The sequence below is a fragment of the Nicotiana attenuata genome, unplaced genomic scaffold, assembly GCF_001879085.1.
Source record: "Nicotiana attenuata strain UT unplaced genomic scaffold, NIATTr2, whole genome shotgun sequence".
In the NCBI taxonomy this organism is placed as follows: Eukaryota; Viridiplantae; Streptophyta; class Magnoliopsida; order Solanales; family Solanaceae; genus Nicotiana; species Nicotiana attenuata.
In genome coordinates, this window is record NW_017670800.1 from 343,562 (window position 1) to 357,903 (window position 14,342).

General features: G+C 37.3%; 2 long non-coding RNA genes across 2 annotated transcripts; one reads left to right on the forward strand and one right to left on the reverse strand.

Annotated features, from left to right (window-relative positions):
- Positions 1–867: 867 nt before the first annotated feature.
- Positions 868–2,850, reverse strand: LOC109243432. Its single transcript, XR_002070565.1, has 2 exons — positions 2,513–2,850; positions 868–1,201 (listed from the first exon to the last, which is right to left on the reverse strand). It is a non-coding gene; the product is annotated as an uncharacterized LOC109243432 (long non-coding RNA).
- Positions 2,851–5,967: 3,117 nt separating this feature from the next.
- On the forward strand, positions 5,968–6,875 carry LOC109243433. Its single transcript, XR_002070566.1, has 3 exons — positions 5,968–6,068; positions 6,347–6,404; positions 6,541–6,875. It is a non-coding gene; the product is annotated as an uncharacterized LOC109243433 (long non-coding RNA).
- Positions 6,876–14,342: the final 7,467 nt, after the last annotated feature.

A 14,342-nucleotide genomic window follows, 5' to 3' on the forward strand; every position in this document is an offset into this window, starting at 1 on the left:
CATCTCAAAGAAAGAATGTCTATTGTATTTGGGTAGAATCTAATCAAATACAAATTATTTTAAAGAAGTTTTAGAAATTTTTCCAACAAAACATTTTCAAAAAATAAGTTCAAACACTAATAGAACAACACTTATATGTGGAAACGGTGATTGAGGTGGTGAAACAGATAATAACGTGTGTTTTCAAATAGTTCTTTCTCCATGTTCTTAAAAATTTCTTCGAAAAAATATTTTCAAAAAGTTCTCCAAACGGTGATTGAGACAACAAAATAAATATTATCATATGTTTGTTCTAAATAGTTGCTTGCTCCTTGTTCTAATTAATATTTTTTTTTTTTTTTGGTTCTCACTTTTCCCCCCTTCTTTTCTTCCTCTGTCTTTTCATTTTGATATCCTTTCTTCTCACCTCTTAGTACCCGTCACTTATTCAATAAAAACTAAAATCACTTCTCTAAATACAGGCAAAAACTCTTTTCCTTCAAAAATCAAAATAACATCCTAAAAGTAGTCCGCTGTCTCATAAGATCATCTCTACTAATTAAAATATTTTATTATTTTCTTTCATATAAGACCCACAAAAGCAAAATGGTAGAAAACAAAGAGACAACCATGTCTGAAGTTCACTCGGGCGAGAAAAGAGTAGAATGTTAAAGTATAAAGAGAAAAAATTTAATACCCCACTTCGATTCCATCAAAATTTTAAGTGAAATTTTCTTGTTCAACTTACCTATTGCTATGCTATCTTATTTTCAAGATGTCATTTTTTTAACTTCTTGTCCCCTTAGTTTATAAATCATTACTGAAGATTCTAGCACAATGAAACTATTCAAGAACATCTTATAATAATTGATCATCACTAAAGCGATGTTAAGATTGTAAAATATTTTTTGTCCAAAGAAAAAGCATCCAAATCAAGCGGGAGTCTGTGATAGTAATTGTACTACTGCACACTTGACAATTTATAAAAAGCCACAAGTTTGACAATTCATGAAAAACTACAAGTATGGTTTGCGATCATTTAACTCATCATCCTATGCCTCACTGCCTCACGATCAACCAAATATATGATGTTGATATATGTTTAGACCATGGCCAAAGAAAATCATATGGTCCAATTGAGAGCTGCCCTATAAAGCATTGCAAAAATTTGTGCATTGCTGAAAACATCTCCTACTTTGTAATTTTCAAAGAGCTTCTTGTCCTATACAAAAGAGAATAAGGAATTATACATTTTTTAAATAAAAAAACTAACTTATCAAAATTTCATAGCAAGAATATGAAAATTAGCATGAGAGAGAGAGAAAGAGCTGACACAAACCATAGATCCACGCAAATAAACTACTCTAGAGTACCAAAGCGTCAAGTATGAAAATTTAATTGTTTCTCAAAATAATATAGGATCCTCCTACCTTACAATTAAACCGGTTACCAATTGTGAAAATTTAAGAATACGATAGCCTTCATCGTCTTTGCTATTTGAAGTGAGTGAGGGAGTAGCTTTGAGTCTTCCATGACCATGGTAAGTAAACCATTTTCTTTGTTCGCTTCACATGTTTTAATTTTCACACTTGAGAAAAATTAAAGAACGTTGAAAATAATCTTCATGGGAGCACGTCTATAAGACATACTTTAAATATGTTAAAAGATAGTGTATATGTGAATGCAATTATACTTTTCATTTATAAATACACATTAGCCTGATAATTCTTGAGCATTTATGCATTGAACTAACAGAAGAACAAACCAAACTATCAAGAAGTAATCAACGAAGTAAATTAGTAACTATTGCAAGATCAATTTACCAATTGTACTTTCAGACATAATATCTGTATGAATACAAACTTAAAATATATCCCAATCATATTATATAAGAAGCTATCAAGTGAAGAATGATAAGAAAGTATGGGAAGATAGTGTCGGTGTTCTCTTATATATTAAAAGGAATAAATTTATGTTGTATTGTTTGAGAATTAAGCTCCTGGGTGATCTTTATTTTCTTGTTACCTGGTCATATTTGAAAATCATTTAATTAGTGAAATACTCTCGTAAATCAGAGAGCAATAGTTTTATATACACTTCTAACCAAAAAAAAAAAATTAAAATAAAACAAAGAAATGTGAAAACTGTAAAATAAAATATAAAAAAAACGCACTATACATGCCCGTAAGAGTCCATCTCTGCAACTCAATATGCGTGAACTGGCCAAAAATTAGAATTAATACTAAAACTTCTTATCGAGACTCCTTTACTTCCTCGAGGACACTGGCTTAACCAACAACAATTAACGAAGAAGGAAATCTGAACCGCAAAACTATGTACTTACCCTATGAGGGATTTAATTGTTAGAATATCTATTTGAACCCTCGAATAAAAATTCTTCTCTGCTTTATTGTTTTCTATGATACCAGGAACGGGAATCACGATTTTCATATCCAAAATCTAACGAATCTATTATATAAAAGCAAAAAATAACGTGAAAAAAGAAGATGTACTGGATATTGTTGAGCCTCACCATATATAGCATCTTTTGTCTTCAGCAAGAACCAATCAAGAAGCACAGAAGCGTACAACAACTTTTTGCAGAGTAAGTCTCTATTATTCTCCTGAAAAATCACATATACGTAAGTGAGAAGACAGAGATAGAAATTATATCATAGACATAATCATACAATATAGAACAGACAAATTTGAGGATTTATTTATTGCGTTGGTACGAACACAACCAATGGCAGTTCTTTGAGAATTTTAGAGAAACTGATTGCTTTCTTTGGGCCATTAATTGAGGATTTCTTCAATCTTGGTACAGAAGTAATTGCTTTTTGTAGTACTTGCTTGCTTGCTTAGGGACGTTACTTTCCTTTGGAATTGTAACTTATAAGAAATACCATAAATGCTCTCTTAATAGTCGTGACTTTTGGATATTTAAAAACAGCAGAAAATAGTAAAAATGAGTTAAAAGTCAAAAAATTGACAAAATAGATAATTGAGTTTCCTGGGAAATAGGGATGCCACATCAGCTGGCCAATTCCTAGCTTTATACATATATATAGATGCATAAGATTGTTCTATAGACGATACAAACACAAAACTTAAAGGTGAATTTTCTTCTATTACACACAAACTTCAAAAGAAAAAATTAGTTATACTCATTGCCATGCTTTCATGCAACAATATTATATTAGACTAAGATTGCACAACTTCATATGAAGCACTTAAGGTGGAATGAAAAAAACTGCATTACAGAATTGTCAATGAACAATATCTAACAGTAAAATTGGGTGAAATATCATAGATGTTGCACTTCATGGTTAATCTTTATAGTAAGTCTTTTAAACTTCTTCATTTAAAATAGCCATTTAATCAGAGAAAACCTTGTCTTATACAATTTGAAATTTATTATTGTGCTGTGTGCAAGTGTATGCTAAATTTTAAAGCAGACGCACTTTCCCGAGTTAATCCAAACTGAAACGTTTGAGCTCAAAAACGTAAAACAAAAAAGTGGTAGAAGAAAGTAATTCAAAGAGAGTGAATATACTACACTAATTAGAAAAGTGGTAGATGAAAGTAATTCCAAAAGAGTGAATGGAGGTCTGAATCTTAATCATTCAGATCTCAGATATTAAGTGTATTTGTTTTTAAAGTTTGAATCTTAATTATCAAGATCTTAATCATTAAGTGTGTTTGTTTTTTTTACTTCACAACCACTTAATGGGTCTGAATAGATCTGTATGATTAAGATGTATAACAGAGACTTAATTTCATTAAGATGCTATCACATATTCATTATTAATTGCCGCCACCGCCTATCATTATCAACTACCACCATGCCACCACCACCAACATACTCAACCACCACTACCACCACCTACCACCACTACCACCACGCCACCATCATCCTCAATCATAGCCTCTATTATCGACCATTCCCACCACTCCGACCACCATCATTCTGACCCACAATCAACACTCATCCGCCTCAACTACCACAACTGACCACCCCATCACCATCAACAACCACATCGGACACTGCCTATCATTATAACCTACCACCACTCACCCACCACCTTTCTCAATCACAACTACTACCACCACCCGACATTATTAACTATCACCACCCACCACCACCATCCTCAATCATAATCGCCACCACTACCAATCACTACTAGCTACTAGCATGAACCACCATCATCAACCAAAACTACCACCAACCACCGCCTCTAGTCGGCATTCACCCGTTAGCCATCACCACCAACAACTATCATATTTTTAAAAACTATACATTTTTATTAATAAAATATTAGATTAGTTAGTATTTCATTTGAATTTTACGTTTATTAATTTTCAAATAAAGATAAATTTTATACATTCAGATATTAAAAATCAAACAGTCTTAATTATTTCTGTTCAGAACTTAATACACATCTTAATATATTCAAATGTGTATTCAGACTCAGATGTCTTAATCTTAATACACATCTTGATATTCAAATGTGTATCCAGATTCAGACGTCTTAATCTTAAAAAAAAAAACAAATGAGGCCTAATTGGAACTTCATGCCAATGACTTCCCATTTAATTGATATATTGTTTACTTATTGGAAGAATAATTACTATTTGGAACAAAATATTAAGGCAGAATAGCCTAATAAATACTTTTATTTGTCCTCCTTTGTCATCCCGGTCCCGATACTCTACGAAGTTTCATCTAGACACTCACAATTTTAAAAACACATTACTTTAAACCCCTATGACTGTTGACCAAGCCTATGTGGCAACTTCATGACCGATTTGGACAAAATAAGTGAATTTCACGCGCATAACGAGAGTAAACATAAAAAAGGTAGACAAAAAATGATTAAAATAAGAAGAATGAAATAAAACGAGAAATAAAAGCAAGAGACAAAAAAATATAAGAAAAAATAAAATATCTCTATTCTTTGTTCTATCCTTTTTCCCTAAGGGTGTCAATGAATATTTAAAAACCGACTAAACCAACCGAACCGCACCGCACCGAACCGAGTTTTAGATTTTTTTTTTTGGAAGAAACTGTAGGTTTTTATATAAATCTATAACCGTACCGATAATTAGGGCAGATTTTTTGTTTTATATAAATAAACCAAAAGAATACCGAACGGTATTTACATGTGAAAAATATATTTATATAGTAAGTTTAAAACTAATAAAGCATTAAAATTTTCATTGGGCCTTGGAATTATGAAAATTGTTACAAGCCAATAAGTAAGTAAACTCAAAATACTAATTCCTAAAACATATTATGCTACTCATACTTAAACTAAGCTATTTCAAGTATCTTTATTAGCAAGACACAAAGTATTCTAGCGATTATGAGTAGCAAACTACAATGTTTTGAATATGTTTCCTTTCATATAATTTAGATTTATCTTTTTGAATATTTAATATAGACTTTATTCTTGAGTCCCAACTTGGTTAATATCTTTCCACTCGTGTGATTTATATTTTCTTTGCTTTTACTTGGTTTCTTTTACGTTGTTGTTGAATAGTTGTGTATCTATACTCTAGCGATCTTTCATGTTTTTTAATTCATTATCCTTTAAATACTAAAATTGTCTAGAGAGTTTTGCTAAGTCCTATAAAAGAACGTATGTTATTGCATTCGAATTTTACATGACATTTACAAAAATACCGAAAATTAACCGAACCATACCGACACCGAAGTGAAACCGACATAATTGGGACGATTTCAAAAAGTCTAATTTTGATTATATATAATAGAATAACCGAAAATTAGTATGGTACAAATTTTATGAAATAACCGGTCGAACCGAACCATTAACACCCCTATCTATCTCCAGCCCACCCCCATTTCTTTTCTCTTTCTATTCTTCTCCTTTCTCGTTGTTTCCCACCCATTTCTCATTTCTATATCTTTTTATCTTTCTTCCCCTTCCCGTTTCCCCCACCCCCACCCCCACCCCCACCCCCACCCCACACCTGCACCCCTCCCCCCCTCTTCCGTTCTTCCTCAAAGGCGACCCTTTTCTTTTCTTCTTCTACCCTTTGATTTTGGGGATTTGCTGAATCGCTATGTATGTCTCTTATTCTACTTCGATTACCTGTTTGATGACATGCCAATTAGAGTGTTTATATCAAGTGGTCTTCAAAATTTAAGCAACTAATTGTTGCTTTTATTGATAAATCTACTGGGTGTTCGTTGGCAATTGATTAGCTTATTTATCTAATTTCAATTATTTCTCAACGTGCTATGGTTCAAATTTTCTCTTATTTGGAAATTTATATATGGAAGTTTATATAGTAACTTTATTTCATTTATACAACTTCGTTTTTGGAATTTTTGGGGGAACAGGTGACAAAGCGAGAAGACACAGACACTGGGAAGTGGAATGACGGGAATTGTAACAACTGTAAACATATCTTGTTTTTTCTTTTTCCTGTTTCTTTTTGTGCGTATATGTCATGAGCAGCAATATTAGTTCATTAGAACACTACAAGATTCTTAGCATTGAATGAACATTACAAGACTTTTAATGGTGTTCTCAGGTGGCTGGAGGAATTTTTCGGCGATGGCAGTGGAGTTGTTGGTGGTAAGGAGAAGAGGTAAAAAATGAAGATAAAGTCAATAATTTATTTTCCTATGTGGCACTTGGAATGATGTGGCATCCTATGTATAGGAGATCGTATTATATGCAGAGCAGTCTCCTATTATAAGCGTTTATTATATACAATTTGAACGAGTGTAAGTGTTTAATTGGCAAAATATTAAGTTTGGGGACCGGCATGATAAAGTGGCAGAAGTATAAGTGCCATTTAGCCTATTCTGCCAAATATTAAAGGAGTAGTATATCAATGAGGAATAAAAATGTCTTCTAATTTTTTATGGATATTTTGATAAATTAAATTTTATATCTATACTATATTAAAAATACGAAGGCCCTTAGTGAAATGTCGTTCGCTTTTTTTATCCTTTTAAAATAGAGTTTGGATTAGACAAAATAGTCATTTGACATGAAATAAACTAAAATTTTGGTTATTAAATATTTTCTTATTTGAATTATTTAGATGTTCTAATATTTTTTTTGAAGTTTGCTATAAATATAAATGTAACGACCCGACCGGTCGTTTTGAGTTCTAGCGCTCCGTTCAGCAGCCTGAGGTCGTGAGCAGCTTCATTTCAGGTATTGTGACTTGTGCGCGTGGTCGGAATTGAATTTCGGGAAGTCCAGAGTTGATTTGGAAAGAGAATTCTCATTTGGGAAGCTTAAAGTTGAAAGAATGAACTAGGATTGGAATTTTGAGTAAACGACCTCGGAATCGGGATCTGAAGGTTCCAGCGGGTTCGTATGATGAGTTCGAACTTGGGCGGATAACCCGGGAGCGTTTTGGCGCCTATTGTGGAAGTTAGCATTTTTGAAGAAATTTCATAAGTTTGGCTTGAAGTGCATTTCAGTGATATCGATGTCCGTTTGGGATTCCGAGTTTGTGAATAGCTCCGTATGATGGTTCTGGAGTTGGGAGCGCGATCGGGAGTGAATTCGGAGGTCCGTAGGTCATTTTGGAGTCATTTGGCTAAAGATAAAAATTTGAAGGTTTTGAGAAGTTTGACCGGAAGTTGACTTTTTGATATCGGGGTCGGAATCTGGTTCCGGAAGTTGGAATAGGTCCGTAATGTCGAATATGACTTGTACGCAAAATTTGAGGTCAATCGGACGTGATTTGATAGGTTTAAACATCGGAAATAGAAGTTTGAATTTTTGAAGTTCATTGAGTTTGGATTGGAGGTCGATTCATGATTTTAGCGTTGTTTGATGTGATTTGAGGCCTCGAGCAATTCCGTAATGTGTTTTAGGATTGGTTGGTATGTTTGGTTGGGGTCCCGGGGGCCTCGGGTGGATTCCGGGTGGTTAACGGATCGAAATTTGGATTTTTGGACAGCTGAAGGAATCTGGTTGCTGGTATTTTCGCTTCTGCGGTGGGTTGACCGCAGAAGCGGCACCGCAGAAGCGGACAGGGAGACTCAGAAGCGGGTTTTGGTCTAAGGCTTGAGGACCACAGATGCGGTCAAAGTACCGCAGAAGTGGGACCACATCTGCGGAGAAAGGGTCGCAGAAGCGGATGGGAGTATCTTGGAGAGGACCGCAGATGCGGTCAAAGTTCCGCAGAAGCGGGACCGCATCTGCGGGTGGCAAGTCGCAGAAGCGAGAAAGGGGTGGCTCTGGAAAGACCGCAGATGCGGCATTTTAACCGCACCTGCGGAACCGCAGAAGCGGCCAAGGAACCGCAGGTGCGGAAACAGCTGAAGCAGTGAGGTCTTTTAAGTTCGGGGTTGAGTTCATTTCAACCCCATTTTTCGTCCATTGGAGTCGATGGGGAGCAACTTTATGAGGTAAGTAATTTATGCTAGCTCGGAGTTAAATACAAGGTTTATATATGGATTTAGACTTGGAAAATTGTATAAATTTGAGGTTTTGGTGGAAAACCTAGAAAATTAGTAATCTTGGAATTTAGCCACGATTTTGAGTATGGAATTGAGAGAAAATTATATATTTGAGTTCCTAAGGTCATGGGTAATCTGTATCTTCGAAGAATTTCGGATTCCGGGCACGTGGGCCCGAGGGCGTTTTGGTCAACTTTTCGATCGGAGTTAGGAATTTCTATAAATTAGTTTGTAATGAATATTTGAGCATATATTAATGGATTTGCATGACCGTTGGCTAGTTTTGGAGCGTGGTGCATCAACTAGAGTCTTCGGAAGGGCGTGGAATGCCGGTTATGGATCTTCGGAGCGAGGTGAGTCTCCTTTCTAACCTTGTAAGAGGGAATTGTCCCCATAGGTGAAATAATATATTATGTGCTCCTAATTGCGGGGACTACGTACGCACGAGGTGACGAGAGTCCGTGCGTAGCTACTATTATGCTATTGTTCGGGTAGTCTAGGACCCAAAAGCATGCTATACTTTGAATATTTGTAATCTTATGGATAGTTGAATCGCTTAAACCACATCAAAATAGTAAATGAATTTCTAACAAAATCTAAACCTCATTTTCGTAAATTGTTGAAAGAGAATTAGCTTTTCTTTGAATAAGTGCCCCATGTTGGCTTCTTGATTGAATGTCTCTACGTGTTTATTTTGGAACGGGCCGAACGCCTCGGCAGATTAAATAGATGCATCTATAGGCGCGCCGTCGACCCTCGGCAAGTGCACAGTTTAATTCTGTTGGATCGGGCCGTCGCCTCGGCATTATATGCACATGCTTGTGTTGCTGCCTTGAACTTGATTAAGTTATTATTGCCTCTTCATGGCTTGAAAACATTTGGATAATTACGAAAAGGAATTTTGAAAATTGCCTATAAAAGAATTAATTGTTTACTTGTTTCCTTCAATTGGATTAAAAATCATGTTTATAGAAATCCGCGATTTAATGTTTTATTGATAGCACATTATTGGACCCTTAGTATGTGTCGAAGTCGACCATCTCGTCTCTACTTCTTCGAGATTAGGCAGGATACTCATTGAGTACACGTTGTTTACGTACTCATACTGCACTTCTTTGCATTTTTGTTGCACAGGTATATGTTACTCTAGCGGCCTACTGGGCATAGCAGCACGGATGATTCGGGGACTAGGTGAGTTGCATTATTCGAGGCGGCCCGCAGCTAGTAAAGTCCCTTCCAGTAATATTTCCTTTCTGTCCACTGTATTCCGGATGGATGTTGTATTGTATTTTATGTCCTTATCAGTAGATGCTCATGCACTTGTGACACCGGGTTCTGGGATGGTTTGACATATTTTGTATTGATTGATTATTATTTAATTAGATTTGAGACAATTATCTTTTAAATTGCTAAAGTTGAAGGAAAAATCCTAGAAAATCAAAAGTAATAAAACGAGAATTTGATTAAGTAAATTGGTTGACTTGCCTGACAGCAGTGTCCGGAGCCATCACGACCCTTAGTGGATTTTGGGTCGTGACAACATGGTATCAGAGCACTAGGTTCCTAGGGTCTCATAAGTCATGAGCAAGTCTAGTAGAGTCTCGCGGATCGGTACAGAGACGTCTGTACTTATCCTCGGGAGGCTGCAGGACTGTTAGGAGTACTTCCCTTCTTGATTCCTTATCGTGCGATTTGATCCCTGGAGGCGTATGTCTTTAATTCATTCCTACTCAATCGTACGCGACGCAAAGCGCTTGTTATAAATCAAGAATTGAAGAGTCATGATGGTACTACGGATGTGGTGCGGGATGTTTCTCCCGGTATAGTTGATCGGATTATTATCGTCGCTTTATGGAAGAATATTTTATTGTTTCAGCTCAGTAACGGTACTTCTGAGGGCTTTGAGGCTAGGCACAAGTTGCCATGATGCTTATGAATGACTGCTCCGCAGTAGTGATATGATGGTAGGATGTTGACCACGTGTCGGGGCAGTGAATGACTTGATGGGAGGTTTACTCAGTGCATAACCAAGAGATTCAGTATTTTATTCCCGGTAGGGGAAAATGCAATCGAACTAAGGATGGTCAGATGTGGGCTGGTGGAAGTAATGAGACTTGGTATTTGCAAGCGTAGTGGAGTTTTCTTCTATGTTGGGGTGTTGTTGTCCTAATTGAACGTATTAAGTGTGTCGGTGTTATAATCTTCTACAATTCGCCTTTGGGGCAAGATATCGTGAAATAGTATTGGAGATACAACTGTCAGATATCGCAGGGTGCGGAGGTTCAGGATTGAATCAGTATTTCTAATGTTGACGGTTCGATAAAGATGACCTTCGGAAAGGTTTAAAGTTAGCAGCAATTGTGGGTTCAAGTGCCACGAAGATAGATTTTTATTTAAGACAGCCACTGAATATCAAAGGACGAGGAAGGACATGTGGGAAGCGTCAGGCGGTGTTCAAAAATTCTAAAAGGCCAGGTATATGAAGCGAAGGTCGAGTAGTCGATTAAGGGGATGAGTTCCGCCAAAGTGGGAGAGTGGCGGAATTGCATATGGGCTTTGCAGTGGGATGACCACGTACCTTAAGGAGAGTTTGGGGCGATTTGAGAATATTAGTGCTTGGTTATTGGGGTCTACGGGTCTAATTTGAAGTAGGGGTTCTTGTGCGGCAGGAGATTTAATATAATGGAAATGAGTCACTTGAATGAAGAAGGATGCATCATAACTTTGAATTGGAAGGACGTTGCCGCACATTTAAATGATGTCCACGAGGGGTAAATGGACCTGTGCAGCTGGAGAGTGAGCTCAGACTCAGGACGGGTTGTTGATGTCGTAGTGATTGTACCCCGTGTAGCAGCACTGGAAGATGTCGGGAGTGATTTCTACAGGTAGTTCATCCCTGTGAGCAGGTTAGCGATCGCGTGGTTGGCGAGCTTCAGCGAAGAATTCTATTGGTTATACAACGAAGGGATCGGTCGTGCGAATGTTGTTGATGATTCTGAGTATAAAAAGGGAGTTTTCTATAGTAAGATATCGGGCATGTTGGTAGTTGATTGCGCAAGGATTGTGTCACAAGGAGACTTAGAATCCTGGTAAACTCCAGAGTTGTGTAATAGTGGCTTCGAGCTAAGTGGGAGAGTCCCACCGCCTATGATGGGGTTGCATGGTTAACTATTTGCGAGGTTTCTGGTTATTAGCATATCGATGGGCTATTCAGCTATGAGAAAAGACCGTAAGTGGTAATTTGAGCAAAGGAAATTATTAAAGGTGGGCTATCGTTGACCTTATTGGCCCATGTCCGGACTTGGGGAAGGATTCAAGATTGTGTTTGTAAAGATGCGGGTTCCAAGAGAAGGGATTCTGCCAGGTGCATCACCAATGGGGTATTCATGTGCTAGAATATTTATGGAATTAATTATATTCGGGACCAAGTCAGAGCGGGTGGCTCTCAGTAATGGTTCTGATGGGTTCAAAAAAAAAGGATAAAGTGTGATGCCTAATGATTTCGAACCTATAGATACGGTTTAGAACGGAGCTTGATAGCAGCCTATGAGAAGAGGCACAGAGTGTTCTATGATGTTTTGACTTGCAGTGTAGAACTTGAGAGGAAAATGAGAAGAGATTTCGGATTCGTAATAGAATTAGCAGAATGGTCATGTCAGTTGAGGGGGCGAATATGCGCGCAAGGAAGGTATGAATTGGTTCGTGGGATTTGAGACAGCATGGTCTCGTGATTCAGGGTCACTCGGGATGAGTGCGGATGGAGTATGTTATGTGTTGGGTGGAGTTAGTATTATCTCTAAGGCAATCAAGGATAAATTGGAAGAAGGTAGACTGATTAGCCATAGTTGAGTTTGGACTATTGGTGTTAGTGATCAGTTCCTTCAGCGGGATCGAGTTATGCAAGTGATTTGGGACGATACGTATCAGGCTTGTCAGCCGGCGTAATTGATGTCATTCAGGAGCATTCTATTGTTATGGCTTGTTATGCGAAAGCAGATTCCGGAAGGGCTATGGTGGCTTACACCACTACTTAGAGATTTGCATATTCTACGGTTATGAGAATTCACCTATGTGACATTATGGCTCTCCTGAAGTGAGTTAAGTGAAAAGTTTTTATATGATGAAGTGCTAACCTATTAGTGGTTCCGAAGCTATGATGAAAGAACGAGTTCTATCGTATGCTGGCATGTTAAGTGCAATGAATGGTATGGAATTTGCAGTGAAGATCAAGGTAGCAGCTCGGCGTGGACAAGGATGTCACGAGCTCAGATGAGCAGGAAAGGAGTTTCGATGTTTAAGGTAAGTTGGTATTGTCTTCAGCGTCACCTGAGATTGGTGTTTGTGGAAAGGGTATTTGCGTCCTGGTTAATGATTCTTCATCGCTTTTCAGCGTTAGTGCGGTCGGTGGTTTGGAGGTACGACCCTGTCACACCTCTTTTTTCCTACACCCGCAGGGTGTAAAGGAGTTTTTCCACTTAAAGGACAATCGGAACGGGATTTATTATTAAGATTTTAGAGCCGCCACTTGGGAGATTAATGGTGTCCCAAGTCACCGGTTGAATCCCGAACCGAGGAAATTATGACTCTTTTTAACAGTCCGCGATCCAGAAATCCGAGTAAGGAATTCTGTTAACCTGGGAGAAGGTGTTAGGCATTCCCGGGTTCCGTGGTTCTAGCACGGTTGCTCAAACTGTCATATTTGGCTTATTTGTTTGATTTTAGTACATGTTTTAATCTATGTGCTTTTAACTTTGAAACGCTTTTATTATTATTATTTTAAGAGAATTGCAACGTCGTGAAAACACGTCTCGAACCGCGTCACATAAATGCACCCGCGATTTTTGACACATTTCGACTTCGTTGGGATTTGGATTTGGGTCACATAAATGTGTACCCGTATTTAGGAAGGTAAAATTATTTAAATTGCGTGCCTAAAGAGATTATCGAGTTATTATCTTTGGAGAAGGCCGTGAAATTCGCTAAACGGCCCATCTCGAAGTCTAAGTATTTTTAGTATAAGCATTTATCGAGGGCCCCGCAATTTACACATTTTGTTCGGCGAGGCTCATCTCATTTATTACTTAAAGGCTGATCTAAAGCAATTACAATATTTCTACTTAAGTTGTCTCTAAAATAAAAGAAAGAGTCCTAATTAGTTAACAATGCTTAGGAATTACTACATTTGGGTCCACAGACTCAATGAATTCAGAAGAGCCATTTTGGGCCTTGAAAACAGCCCGTGAAAGAAATCATAACCCAGGTCCTATGCAAAAATGGACCAGTCATAAGCCTGGGCCCAGGTCTAAACGAACACATAAGTCAGACCAGGACCTGGGCCACTCGTTAGGGTACTGGAGCCCAAACTGCCTGGAAATGGGCTATCGAGCCCTGATTGCTAAACCAAGCCACACCTCAATTTAACTTGAACAAATAAGGTGATATTGATTGCTTAGATTCCGTTTTTCATGCCCAGGCTTATGTATAGCTAAACGTACTGCTACAAAGTTCAAGAAGCACTGATTAGAGCAAGGTAATTATTAACTAAATTGAGCTATCAAACTTAACAAACAAACTTCACCAATTTAAATGTTACTTTCTGATCTTAAAATCAACTCACTGATGTCAAAACATAAAGTACTGCATTACTAAACATTTATTAGGCCTGAGTTTAACATTGACATGGTATACATTCTGATTTTAACACCAGCTCAAATTTTAATGGACAGTCATCACATGAATTTGAATTACACTACGCTAAGGCTTTTATCTAGAATGAAGAAACTCGACCTCAGATTTAACAGTCCAATACAGTCCAATTAAACACATTCCAGTCAGAATTACACTACAAATATAACCTATAGCCAACTATTATTACATCATGATCCAAACAATTCAGCAATGGTCCTAA